General features: G+C 41.7%; 1 protein-coding gene across 1 annotated transcript in view; it reads left to right on the top strand.

Moving 5' to 3' along the window:
* LOC306925109 (neuroendocrine convertase 1-like) overlaps nt 1–14678 on the top strand; it is a gene marked incomplete at its 3' end in the record, with an annotated part of 195179 nt that overhangs the window by 175002 nt on the left and 5499 nt on the right. The gene's annotated exons all lie outside the window — the stretch shown is intronic.

The raw sequence follows: 14678 nt of genomic DNA, 5'->3' as shown, positions 1-14678 counted from the left end.
ACACACGCGCGTGTGCTATACTACTGTACATACACGTACACATGTCCTTTCGCTATAGCTCCATCTGTGAGCTACGCCCCCGCGCATTTAGACGGATAGATAAACAATCCCTGGATGCACGCGGGGGCATGTGTTCAGAATGCAGTACATGCACACACCTACACAGCTGGCACGCACACTGTACTGTACTGTTCCCACATGCATGTAATTGAAGTCCCCTCTCAGCAGCTTCACGCCGATGTGTATTCTCTGTGCATCTCCAGTTGTCCTGCACTTCTGTGTGCATTTTACAGTGGTGGAAAAAGGACTCAATTGTTTTACTTAAGTAAAAGTACCAATACTGCAATTTAGAACTACTTCGTTACAAGTAAAAGTACGGAATTGAAAATGTATACTTGAGTAAAAGAACAAAAGTATCTAAATGTACTAAATGTAAAAGTACTCATTGTGCACAATGTGCCATTTCACAAATCTATCACAAAATCTATTGAAAATAGCCGAACTACAAGCTCTCAATGCGTCGCAACGCGACGCATTGAGAGCTTGTAGATCGTCTATTTTCAAATGGCCGAAATGTATAGGGTTGAAGTGGTTAATGTATGTTTTCTAATCAAAATTAAAATCGCCAAAGTAACTAGCAACTAAAGTTTTCAAATAATTGTAGTGGAGTAAAAGTAAAAATTTTGGCTCTGAGGAAATACTCAAGTAAAGTACAAATACCACCAAATTGTGCTTAAGTACAGTACTTAAGTAAAAGTACTTAGTTACTTTCCACCACTGGCATTTTCAGACCAGATTTGCTCCACGTACAATTTACAATTTAGGCATTTCGCAGACGCTCTTAATCCAGAGCGACTTACATTAAGCAAGAACAAAAAAGCATGGGAATACATCACATAAAAAAGCATTTATCATGAAACATGCATACGTGGCATGGGCTTTAGTTTACATTAGAGCAGGGGTTCTCAACCCGTGGGTCGCGACCCCTCGGGGGGTCGCCAAATTATTTTGGGGGGTCCCCAAAAAAAAATCAAAAAAAAAAAAGGTTTTTAAAAAAATATATTTTCACAATTTAAAAAAAATAGCAGACCTACAAGCTCGTAGCGCGCCACTCGGTGGCGCGCTATGAGCTTGTAGATCTGCTATTTTTCAATAGCTAAATTATAACATAATGCTTAAAACACCAAAAGGGGTTCCCGCCCAAAATGGGTTAAGGTTATTGTAGCAGTCAATTTATATTGGGGGTCGGGAGGGGGCGGGGCGGGGGTCCCGAGACATTGCCAAAGCATTTCCGGGGGTCCCCGGCCAAAAACGTTGAGAACCCCTGCATTAGAGCAGTGGTTTTCAACCTGTTTCATATCAAGGTCCATTATTTATTCGGCATTTGAGCCACGGACCACCATTTGATGACATGTACTGTAGTCTGTAGCCGCTCAGACCCAAAACTAAAGAATATTTTGTTATTGTGGATTTCGTCCACAATTCCATGCTGTGTTGATGTTGGTTTGTATTGATGTTGTATTGATGTAGGAGAGATAACAGGCAAACGTTGATCCAAGTAACAATTCTTCTACATTCGCTAATTGTGTAGACTTCTTGTAAATTAAGTAATACAGATGTTTTAATAATAATTTAACTCTTGAGAGCGTAACAGAGCGTAAAATGGACTGGTCCATTTGGTTTCATTTTATACTCTCAAGAGTTAAAGATCTATTAAGGGTCCATTTGGTTACCAACTCTCCATCACTTAGCTGGGGACCACCTGGAACCCCCTCAAGGACCACTGGTTAAAACCACTCCATTAACAGCATGTCAACACTAAACACAGTCCTCTCTCTCCTGTTAACTTCGCTTTTCTTTCTCGTGGTCTTTTTCGCACAAAATCCTGAGTGCGTTTTTTTTTTTTTTAAATGAGCCCCTCGTTTCAAACTTTCACTTTAACACCTGCAGGATTTTGCTTCGTCTCTGTCGTCGGGTGGAAACCTCATATGCCCAAAAAATGTACTTTTTCAGGATTCAAAAATAGCCAAAGTAGCAGAGCTACCGTGTTTCCAGGTTGTAGATCTGCTACTTTTGGTGCTTTTGTGTGACGCTGTATAGCATGATCAAGTAGGGTGATAATATAACAGTCAAACCGCCGGGATAATTTGTTTATTTTTGGAACACAGTTCTTATTTGATGTGATTTCAGAATCGGTAGAATGTGTTAATTAGACTTTGGTGCTCTACAGGTGTATTAATAATACTGGGGAACAAAACATAATGTTTTCTTTGTTGATTTCCTTGTGAATGTGCACACTGATAAAAAACTACTGAGCTGTTAATCCCTATAGGGTCAGCATTAGTCTCGCGTTGCCAGAATCCCAGATATCCTTGTATACTAATACGTCTGGGGACTGACAAGTACATGCAAGGATGTTACTGGAACAGCGATGACTAGCAAACATATGCTTACTGCTTTGAAAACCAATTGATCCTCTCATTCCCCCAATATGAAGGTATAATACCCTTGTTTTACTGTCTAATTCTTTCCACTCCGTTTTAACAAGGCGTAGCCCTCGGTCTCTTTAATGCTGTCAGGGAGGTGTCATCATTTATCGGTGTCTGTCATTTGGTCTTATATTGGCTGTTGGACCAGCAGTGCAACCATCTGTCTATGTCTATCCGTCTTAATGCCTGCCTGGCCTGCTCTTTCACTTCGTCCTTTCCATTTCTGACTGTTCGTTTTATCACCGTGTCAGCCTTTCTGTCAACCTGTCTGCCTTTCTCTCCGTCCGTCCGCCCGTCTGTCCATTCATCATCCATCAACCATCCGTCCGTCCGTCCATTTTGTCGATCATAATGCACTGTATATCCAGTGATCCTTCATGTCAGGTCAATCCACCTTTATTTATATAGAACACTGGTTTTCAACCATTTGCATATCATATCAAGGCCCATTATTTATTCCATGCTGTATTGACTTCTTGGAAATCTGATGATGATGGAGAAACCGTGTGACGCTGTAAAATGTGTGTACTTTTACTCAGGCTGAATACTTGTAGTATTCATATATTATGGTATTGCTACTTTTACTTCTTCCTGTTGGGCGGTGTGGAGGGAAGGTACCCTTCATTAAGCCCATGGGCCAGTGCCACCGGGGTTCAATTAGCCAACCTGGGGAGAGCCCCGAACTGAGCTCATGTTTCCTTCAATGCATGAGGAGTGAGCAGGCCCGCCTGACAGGGGGGAATTTGACCAGGGGAAGGCAGTAAACCAGGATTACTGCATGTTTTTTTGCCCACTGGGAGAATATGGCCCCCTCGACTTAAATCAGTTAGCTCTCCACCTTGTATTGATAATCTATACACTTTCATTACCTACACACACATGCCTTTTTTTACCTCCTTTTAAGTCTAGACTGGGATTAACTTGTGTTGCAGTTTTCTAACCTGTGCTCCTGACCTGTGCTCCTCCAAAACGATTCTCCTCGGCCAGAGTCAGATTTGTAGTTTCGGTTTCTTTTAGTATAATCTTTTTGTGTTGTTTGGTATAATATTTATTTGGTATATTCATGTATTATAGCCAATTTGTAGCGGGGACTGGAGAAACTAGACTGCTCGATTCGGCATTCATGTGGGGGCACAAAATCAAAGCAGTATAGGCGTTGCCTAAACCACACACACACACACACTAGCGAGTTTGTATATTGAACAACAGGCTTTCCGCCGTGTGGAAAAGCCGTAATGGTGACGGGAGGGTAATTGTGTCTGTTTCTGTCTGTCTGTCTCTTCCCTGCAGGTGTCCACCTTCTCTTCTTTTTGGCTCTCTCGCTCTCTCACTTTCTTCCGCTCTCACTATTTTTCTATTTCATCCTCTGCTCGCTTTGTTTCTCTATTTCTCTCGATCCACCTCTCTCTCTCTCTCTCTCTCTCTCTCTCTCTCTCTCTCTCTCTCTCTCTCTCCATTGATTGAGTGAGCGGTATAGTAGTCTACTCTCTGTGGGGGGCGTATAGCAGTAATCAGCCAGCTGATCTCAGAGACCGACGCAATCTTGCGCATGTAAGTTAATTGAATAATCGAGAAGCAGGTGTTTTATTGTTATTATTTCTTATATACAGTATCGTATTGAAACGGAAACACACTAAATCCATCAGTCTGAGTGATTAACCCCTATATTATACTTGATTTTACAACAATGGCATTCAAAAATGGCAGAAATAGCTGATCTACAAGCTCACAACACGTAGATCTGATATTTAATTTAAAAAAAAATTATGTTTAATGAATCGTAACCAAAGCGAAAGTTTGAAATAATCGTGACATTGAGATTTGAAGTCCAGATCGCCCAGCCCTCTTCTATCACTCTGTTTCTCTCTCTATTCCCCGTGTTCTCTGTGTCAGTATCCATTCATTGAGTGAGCGGTATAGAGGTCTACCCTCGGCGGGGGGCGTAGCAGTAATCAGCCAGTTGATCTCAGTGGGGAATGCTACGCGTGAAAGAGAAACCACTCCCTCTAATTGGACTTAACTCAAAGAGGGCGCCGGGCGCGCTCCGACCCCTGTGACGAGGACATCTCCTGTGGCAATATATATATATATATATATATATATACAGGTCCTTCTCAATAGATTAGAATATCTTGCAAAAGTTATTTTTCTTCCGTAATATAATTCAAAATGTGAAAATGTCATATATTCTCAATTCATTGTGCCTAAAGTGAAGTATTTTAATCCTTTTTTTTGTTTTAATCTTGATGATTATGGCACACAGCTCATGAAAATCAAAAAATCTTATCTCAAAATATTACGAGACCACTAAAAAAATGTTGTTTTTTTTTATCGAAAAATATCGACCATCTGAAAACTATATTAATGTACAGTATTTGGTCTGGGCTACTTTTGAACTAATTATTTCATCAATGGGGCCTGGCATGGAGGTGATCAGCCTGTGGCACTGTTGAGGTGTTACGGAAGCCCAGGTTTGCTTTGATAATAGCCGTAAATGGTTGAGTCTTATGTCTCACACCTTCCTCTTGACAATACAACCTATAGATTCTCTGTGGGGTTCAGGTCAGGCCTGTTGGTCGGTCATTTAAGCACAGTAATACCATGGTCAGTATCCTAGTTACTAGCAGTTTTGGCACTGTGGGAAGGTGCCAAATTGAGCTGGAAAGGAAAATCAGCATCTCCATAAAGCTTGTCAACATACGGAAGCACAAAGTGCTCTAAAATATCCTGATAGATGGCTGTGTTGACTCTGGACTTGATACAACACAGTGGACCAACACCAGCATATGACATGGCACTCAAAATCATCACGGACAGCGAAAACATTACACTGGTGTCAACACAGCCATCTGCCAGGAGATTTTAGAGCATTAAACTTCAGTATGTTGACCTACCCACAGTGCCAAAACTACTATGTACTGACCATGATATTACTGTGCTTAAAGGGATCGTGACATAAAAAACGTTTGATTGTAATTTGTATTTATTTATTTTAGGTTTTCTGTGCTAAATTGCACCCAAAAAACCTGACCTTTTAACATTCAGTAGATTTTCTGTGGTCTGGGGTTTTCTGGCTCAAACAAGTGTTCTGATTTGCCAGTGGACTGTGATGTAAGAGTCCACAAGTCCCATACATGACGTAACAATTTGCCAGCAGATGTCACTATTTTGTTGTCATTGTCTGTTGTCATTGCAGCTCAAAAGGCTTCAGAACACACACAGAAAACCCCAAGCCACAGAAATCCACTGAATGTTCAAAGATCAGGTTGTGTGGATGTAATTGATGTCATAAAACCTAAATGAAAAACTAAAAATGAATGTCATGAAACCTTTAACTGACCAGCCAACTGGCATGACCTGAACCCCACAGAGAATCTAGGTTGTATTGCCAAGAGGAAGGTGTGAGATGCAACGATACAAATGAACTTACGGCTGTTATCAAAGCAACCTGGGGTTCCATAACACCTCAACAGTGCCACAGGCTGACCTGTGTATATATATATTAGGGCTGGGACTTTAACTGATTAACTCATTTACTGCCTAGGATGACTATTTGTGTTTTTTTTATTGATTAAGTTTCATCACTAACTTCACCACCGTCTGGATAGCTCTCGGTTGCTAGGCGATCAATAAACAGGAAATGGTCCGTCAGTGCAAAAGTTCCCCTCCGTCTGCATCAATGTTAACTGAAATTTGAAGGAAATTCAGTTGTCAACGACATAACAGATTATGATAGTTATGTAGATAGAGCTTGAAGGAAAGACACAGTCAACGCAACACTAAAAATAACAAAAACAAAACAAAAAAACATGCAGAATATCAGATCATATAAGGCGAAGGGTGAAAGTGAAGGTCGGATAAAGGCAAACATAATCACAATATAACGTGTAATTCTACCACAATTCTTCGTCAACATTTACCCAGAATGATACACATGGAGAAGGAGATTGTTGGTGTGCCTACTGCCTCTGTGTCCTCACTTTGTGCCTATTAATTTTCCCCAGAACGAGGCTCCGAGTGGATGGAGCTCAGTACGCGCTGGCCTGTAATCTTGCACTAATGTGCCGTTCTCCAAGCCTAAGTGAGCCCATTTAGAGTGACTGTGAGCAGCCTCAGATTCCTCCTATGTTATCTGAACAAGTGTTACTAATGGTTTTATCAATTAGGACCACCAGTCCAATAACATGCCTGTGATCTCCCCCTTAAATACTCTCTACCAGCACAGCCGCTGATTTGTTGTTAATGAGCTGTGTGTGCGCGCTCGTGCGTGTGTGTGTGCGTGTGCATGCATGGATATTCGTGTAAGCGTGTGTATGCATGCGTGTGTGTGAGTTGATAAAGGTTTAAAATAATATATGTTTCTCCTTGTGCTAAACAGTGTATGGGCTTCAGTAGTGGAAGTTAATGTGACGTGTCCATGCAGTTACAATGCCATACTGAGGCTGCAGGATGTATTTGTACTGTATTAATTTTACTGTACTGTACTGTACTGTACTGTACTGTACTGTACTGTACTGTACTGTACTGTACTGTACTGTACTGTACTGTACTGTACTGTACTGTACTGTACTGTACTGTACTGTAGCAGCACATCCTGTCCCACTGCCTGCAAGACATTATGTCTGATACTCATTTTGTAAAAAGTTACACTCTGTTATCCGGCATTGAATCAGAACTATAGAAAAAGTGCTCCTGTTAGCACAGCCTGCACCGGTCGATCTCTGCCAGCTCAGGTAGGTTTTTGTGGGCCAGCAATGTTTCGGAATTTGCCAATGAATATGAAAAATCAGACGCATCTGTCTTGATCACTTGACTATAGTGATGATGCATACTAATTTGCGTGATGTTTGGACAAAAGTTCAGGAGTCCAGGTCTCCTGGTGGTGCTATAATAGGGCAATGTTAAAAGGGTGGCATTTGTTTAGAATGTGTATTTCTCAACCTTTTCAGGTCGCGACCCCCCCAAAATAATTTGGGGGGGACCTTCCAGAATAATCATGCTCTATTAGAACTGGGGCCCCCTCCCCTCCTTCAAGGTTAAAGTTATTTTGTTTGGTTAAAACAAAATGTTCTTTTTTCCCCTTTTTTGTGATGGTGATTTAACCATGGTATGGTTAAATATTCTGATAGTAATCATTGCTATAGAGTGTTTTAACAGGGGTCTCCTTGTCTCTCCAGCTCTTTAATAAACAGAATTTCAACCAATCAGGAGAGAGTAGCTTAAAGATGGAGATGGAGTGCCATGATTTTTGTATATATTTTTTTTAGTTATTTTGAGGTGACAGTACTTCATTAGACCACTTGGTGTGGTTGTTATGTGCAATGATGTCTTCCCTTTGTATTTAGGATTTCTTCCTGGAGGCTGAAGCCTTGGCAGTCAAACGTGCCAATGAAAAAAACAGTGATATAGTGACATCACAATTTCATCCCCTCTGCTAACCGCCTAACCCCTCACCCTTTATCATACAACCACAGCTGTGGGTGTGGCTTCAGTTTAGGTGGATCACCACCCACCCAGGCAAACCAGGCATACTTGGTGGGCATGTCCACATATAAAAACAACAAATACTGTACACCTTTTGAAAAAAACCTTCCTTATATAATAATACCTGTTGATCGTGTTTTAGGGTGGAAAGAAATCACGGTACTCCATCTTTATTTTTTATAGTGTTCCAGTTCCAATTATGTCTGCTCATTTCTTTGTGTCATCACTTACAATTCCACTTATTTAATCTGTATCCTGACTGCGTTCTCTATACTGATTGGATACAATTAAATTGGTATCCCGACCTGAATATGCGATTACTTCTTCCCATCTGAGGCTGAGCTGTCGGCAGGAACTGTATGACGCGTTTCCAAACATGTATCCAGAAACCTTCTTGCTGTTAAGGTGATTTATTGACAGAATGACGAGGTTCAAAATGTACTGAAGAGGTTGGTAAATGAAACGTAAACGTAGGTCGATTATAAAGGTAAGTAAACGGTCAACAGAAAATATTGAGCCTAGAGCACTGAATGCCCACTGCCCCAGACATACAGCTGCCATAACTAAAGGTGATTAGCAGACACACAGCAGGAGCTCATCAATCAGGTAGGAAGTGGAACATCAAAACCAAGCGTGGGGGGGAAAAAAACGAAACAAAAAATGTCAACAAACAAATATTTTGTCTCCTACAATATGCATTTTCTGTTTAATAAAAAGCTGGAGAGCCATGGAGACTCCTACTGAACAAACACTCTATAGCAATGAGTACTATCACAATATAGAGCTTTCAACACTTTTTAATCACTTACCGTACCTTTAAATTGTCAATTCACTGTCATCTAGGGACCCCCCTGGGGGTCCCGACCCACAGGTTGAGAAGCAGAGTGCAGTGCATGCACACAGTATGTGTGTACAGTGCATGTGTATTCCCTAGGGAGCGGTGCTTTTGCTTATTGTTTCTCCTCGCTAATAAAATGGAGGTGATTAGGCTTCAGATTTCCCCCGAGCCTCAGACACACAGGTATATGTTCCGTGCTCCCCGCTGTGCTAACCCAGTTTGAGCACATTTCTATTGATGACCCTGGAAGGAAAGATAGCACGTAGTGTAGGAAATCCTCTTCCTAGCTGCCCATTGGCTGTTATCCCCACCGCTAGAGTTGTGTGAAGGAGCTAGTTCAGACTATACTGGTCCAATATATTCTCACCAGTGGTGGAAAAAGTGCTCACTATGTTTTCCTTAAGCAAAAGTATCAATACTACAATGTAGATGTACTCTGTTACAAGTATAAGTCTCGTATTCAAAATGTACTTTAGTATCAAAATACATAACATACTAAAAGTAAAATGTCTCATTTCAAGTTTTCAAATGTATACAAATCTTTTGAAGATAGCGGTGCATTGTGAGCTAGTAGCTAGTAGCTACTATTTTCAAATGGCCGAAATGTATGTAGGGCTGAAGTGGTTACTGTATGGTTTTTTAATAATCAAAGTAACTAGTAACTATAAGTGTTTAAATAAAGGTAGTGGAGTAAAAGTACAACATTTGCCTCTGAGATGTAGTGGAGTAGAAGTAAAAGTATTGGAAATTGGAAATACTCAAGTAAAATACAAATATCTTAAGTACAGTACTTAAGTAAATGTACCTTCCACCACTGTGAAGGAGGTATAGTTCAGACTACTGGTCCAGATATTCTCACTTTAATAGATTTCTGTCTGTCTAACACTGGCTTGTTAGGCTGGCGCTCGCCGAAGCTTGTCCGTTACCACAGACTGAGCATGGACTTCTAAATGTATATCCGACCAGACTCATTTCGGTGGGTGGGAGTACTTGACAAAACCCTTCAGCCAATCAGCATAACAAAAAGTCTCTTTCTGGCATTTTAATAACAGTTTGTCCATCGAAGTATCACAACAAACTATAGAAAAGGGGGCACAGGGCACAGGTCTCCACCAGGATATAGTCAGGGGATATTAATAAAATCTGGGAATATAGAATCAAATGAAAAGTGTCTTCTTTGTCACATCACATGCAAAAGCAGACATTTCGATTAATTTGATTATTAACTGGTTTTTAAAGTTTTACAAACAAATTTCTTAACGCAGATTAATCGATTAATGATTAACTATAACATTTAACAACAACCCTATTCTGAACCCATTCCAAGCATTTGTTTTGCACATCACATTTGTGATGACGGCTATGGCCATGTTCAGCCGAAGTAGTGTTTTTCGTGCAAAACTAACGCTTGGAATGGATTCAGAATCCAGAAAACCCCCTAGTTTGACACGTCAAATGCTACTTAAAGTATAATGAAATTTAGAACAATTTGCCATACTGTATATTGGTTGTTGATGGTACCCCAACTTTCAGCAACTGTCAAAACTTCCCCTAGGGTGGTTGAATAGAAACCAATGTGGGATATGTTAGTATAGACACCTTTACAAACACATTGGTGAACAAAAGTCATAGTAAGAAATGTATTCCCAGATTTGACATTATTCTGATGATATTCCCTTGCTTGCTTGCTTTTGATTCTTGTCTTATACAGTATTGAATCTTGTTATCTATATAATTGACTGTATTTTGATATACAGTCAATCTATTTTCCCACTTACTCTTTTGGATGACATATGTGTAAGAGACGTAGAAAGGTCTGGGATGGAGTGAGAGCCCTCATGTGTATACGTTTTGTTCGTGTTATTGTTGATTGCTGTGTGATTGTTTCTTGCCATTGTCTGTGCGTTGTGCCTGAGGACCCCCTCGAAAATGACTTGCTGCAACTCAAGGGTTTTATCCTCTAGTCTAGTGAAAAATATATACAGAATCTAAGAGCTTTTCATAGTGTTTAATTTGTTTATTATCTCCAGCAGGCCAAAGGCCTATATAGACTTTGTCCAAAACTCACACAAATTGCTGCATGTGCATAATTAATTAATTAATCAATTATGACACCACATCAAAATTAAATATTCCCCAACTGATTTTGAGTGTCCATAGGATACACATAACAACCTTAGAAATATTTATTTTCACATCAGAATGTAATGATCATTAAACTAACCTATCTCCCAGAATCCATCCCCAGTCATGAGTTAGGAGTTTGAATGAATGTACAATTATGTGCAGGATGTAATTTGAAGATAACTGACTAAACTTTTTGGGAATATTTAATTTTAAAAGGAAAAAAAACTTCTCTCTCTCACACACTTATGCCAGTGTGGCAGTGATCACCCTCCCCTGTGCCTACACCCCTGGTGTAGATACTTCTGCTGTCTGTACACACTTTCATCTCTTCCGACTGCAAACTCAAAATGTGAGCTCATGGATCTCCTCACACCACCACCTCCTCAATAGGCCTATCTCACAGCATTTCCCCGCCCCCTTTCCACGCCCCCTTTTGGAGCTAGTGGTCTTATTTAACCATTAGCATTTTCTCTGGAGAATCTAAGTACATTAACACCATGGAAGCCTAGGGCGGAGTTCTCCGTCCAAGTTCAAGGTCATGGTCAAGTGCCCAACACGGAGATTGATAAACAGGACGGAGATTAAAGATAACAAAACCGTTCGCATCGCTCTAGAGCCTTGGAGCGCTTGTTGCCCGATGCGATGACGTGTCAAAAAGTGACACGTCATCAAAAAATCTCCCCTGCCTGTTTAGCTAAACGAAAATCTTAAAACGATCATAACTAATCTAAATCATCCCGTCTAATTCTGAAAAAAGATCCTGTGTTAGACGGCGTTCAGCGGTCCAGTCGCTAGTCGCGATAGATTTATTATTACCTCCCGTTGTTGGCGATCGACTCTAGAGTGGTGTGGCTATTGTTAGCTGCTACACAGGCATGCACACCAGCTTCCGGTGCGCCGGTAAAAGTCGTCCGTGCGCTACAAATGATGGGCACCCTGGATGAAATGGATGAAATAGTTCCGGGCCTCTAAGGTGTTTTAACTAATGTTAAAATGTCAAAGACCGATAATAATATGAAGAAAACACAATGGTATAACAACTCAAATAAGTATAATAAACCTTACCTTTACAAAACAGTAGTTTGTGGCTTGTGAAAATACCTCTTTTAACATGGAAGCCTATGGACCGCAGAAAAAATAACACCACTAGCTCCAAAAGGGGGCGGGGAAATGCTGTGAGATAGGCCTATCCAAGCAGAGTATCAATCAATCAATAAATCAATCGTGTGCACTGCACTGCTTGAAGTACGTGCACTCATGAGATCTGAAAGGCACACACACGTCTGCACGGGCATGAGAAATGTACATCATGTCAGCGTGCCCTCGTACAGCAAGGTACACGTGTAATATGGTCGTAACCACCAACATAGCACACGTGAGTCACGTGACCAGTACACACCCAGCGCAGCTGTGTGTGTACACACAGGCTCGCACGCTCGCTCAACACACAGAGAGAGAGAGATGTAGTTTTACTGTTACTTCGTGAGATATTAAGTATTATTATTGGCGCGTGCCTTCTGGTGGAAATGTGAGCTCCATCAAGTGCCTTTTCTGCTTTCTAGTAGTATTATATTGTTGTTGTTGTTTACAGTGGGTTTAGTTCAGGATCATGTTGCTAAATATTGTTTCCCTTTGTCTCTACTCCTCCATCTTTCTGTCCCCTTCTCTCTCTCTCTCTCTCTCTCTCTCTCTCTCTCTCTCTCTCTCTGTCTCTCTCTCTCTCTCTCTCTGTCTCTCTCTCTGTCTCTCTGTGTCACTCTCTCTCTCTGTCACTCTCTCTCTTTCGCACGCACGCACACACGCACGCACGCACGCACAGCGCCTCATTTACACACTCAGTCTCCCCTGGGCTGGACACTTTGTCCTTGTGCACCCTCCTCCTCTCCTGACCCCCCCCCCCCCCCCCTCCCTCTCTCTCTCTCTCTGGCTGGGTGCAGTGTGAGTGATAAATTATTGGTGGGCATGCTCTGAGGGGCCAGAGCTGCTCATTCCAGCACACACAGGACCAGCATTGATCCGGCCTGTGGTTCAACTTAATTGGAAACCCAGTTATACCAGCTACAGACACACTCTGACACACAAAAGCACACCAATTACACACACACATATACGCGCGTGCGCACACACACACACACACACACACACACACACACACACACGGACACACACGGACACACACACACACACACACACGGACAGACGCACACTTGCCTTGCACACAGATGCTTATAAGCATATGCACAGTTGCACACACATTCTCTCTCTCTCTCTCTCTCTCGCTCACTCTCTCATATAGACACACGCATGCACGCACAAATTCAAGCATACTGTATCAGGTGTAGACACTTGCATATATGCACACTATACTATTAACACATTCCCTCCCGTTGCCATAGGCGGGATCGTGAGGCCAGTGAAATGTGCGCAAAAGCAAAGAAGAAGAGCCCTCATCCGGCCGACCCAGAAGTGATAGTCCTCCATATCTGTAGTCCAGCCTGACTCCAGGCTGTGGACGAACGCCGGGAGGATTATTATTATTATTAGCGCGAGCTCGGATTAATGTTTTCTAAGCTCCCAAACATTGTACTTTATCCCATTTTGAGCAGAAAAATCACTAATAACCGCGTGCGCGGCCGCGTGCACGGAGGATTTGGATGTATAGGCTGTTTCTACCATGTGAGTATAGACGCCTTAACAGACGACGTCACACTGATAAGCAACAGCATGCGCGCGCATCACGGCAGCAGAAGAACATCACCTCTCATAAGATGCAATGGAAAAGTTCTAACTGCACTCACGTGTAAAAAATGCCCCATCAAACTTTCAGATGCTGTTTTTATCCCAGTGTGGAGGAAGAATAGTTAGGATTTTTATTGTGATCTCTCGCCCTTGAAATATATAATCCTTGGTTTCTGTTGTGTTTGAACAATAATAGCAATTCAAAGCAGTTGTCCTCAAAACCACACCTCCAGTCGCTGTCATAAGAACGGGAGGTGCGCTCATGGTCACGGCAGCAGAGCCTGGTTGTCCATGGCTGCACGCGCACCTGCAGCCCATCAAGTATAATGTATGCTTCGTCCCGCGATGGTGTTGCGCACATAGACCTCTAAGCTCACAACAGTCGCATCTGCGATGCGATGTGAGCTTGTATATCAGCTGTTCTCTGTGCGCAATACTGTTGGGCTTTGAAGTGTAAATGTCTCCTAGGGTGCACCTCACTAGCCAACTCACAAGAGGAGGTTGAATGGACTGAAACCAGCACTCCCCAAAACAACAGGTTTGGAGATCTGTTGGGAATTGATTAAATGAAACAATCACCCGTGCGCCCAGTCCCAATGTTTGTAAACAAATAATTGGTCTATACATAAAAACAAAAAGGCAAAGGCGGTTGCGATAAAGGTATTTGAAAAAAGTTGAAGACATACAGTATGGAGATACAAGGTTTCTCAACAACACGACCCATTATAAGGCATATATCGTTGCTCTCAGGCAGAAACCTCACATATATTTGAACATATTTGAGTTGTTTTTTAAATAAATTAAAGCCCTATTTGATCACACTACACTACAGCATCACACTACAGCGTCAGAAGTAGCAGATCCACAATCTCAACGCGTTTTGAATTTGAATCCTGAAAAGTAACAGTTTTGGACATGAGGTTTCTACACGACAGAGACGATATATATACAGCATATATATATTGTGTGTGTGTGTGTGTGTGTGTGTGTGTGTGTGTGTG

The sequence above is a fragment of the Electrona antarctica genome (genome assembly GCF_951216825.1).
Source record: "Electrona antarctica genome assembly, chromosome: 6".
Classification (NCBI taxonomy): Eukaryota; Metazoa; Chordata; class Actinopteri; order Myctophiformes; family Myctophidae; genus Electrona; species Electrona antarctica.
Note: the sequence above shows the minus strand (reverse complement) of the source record. Positions and strands in the feature narration are given on the sequence as shown.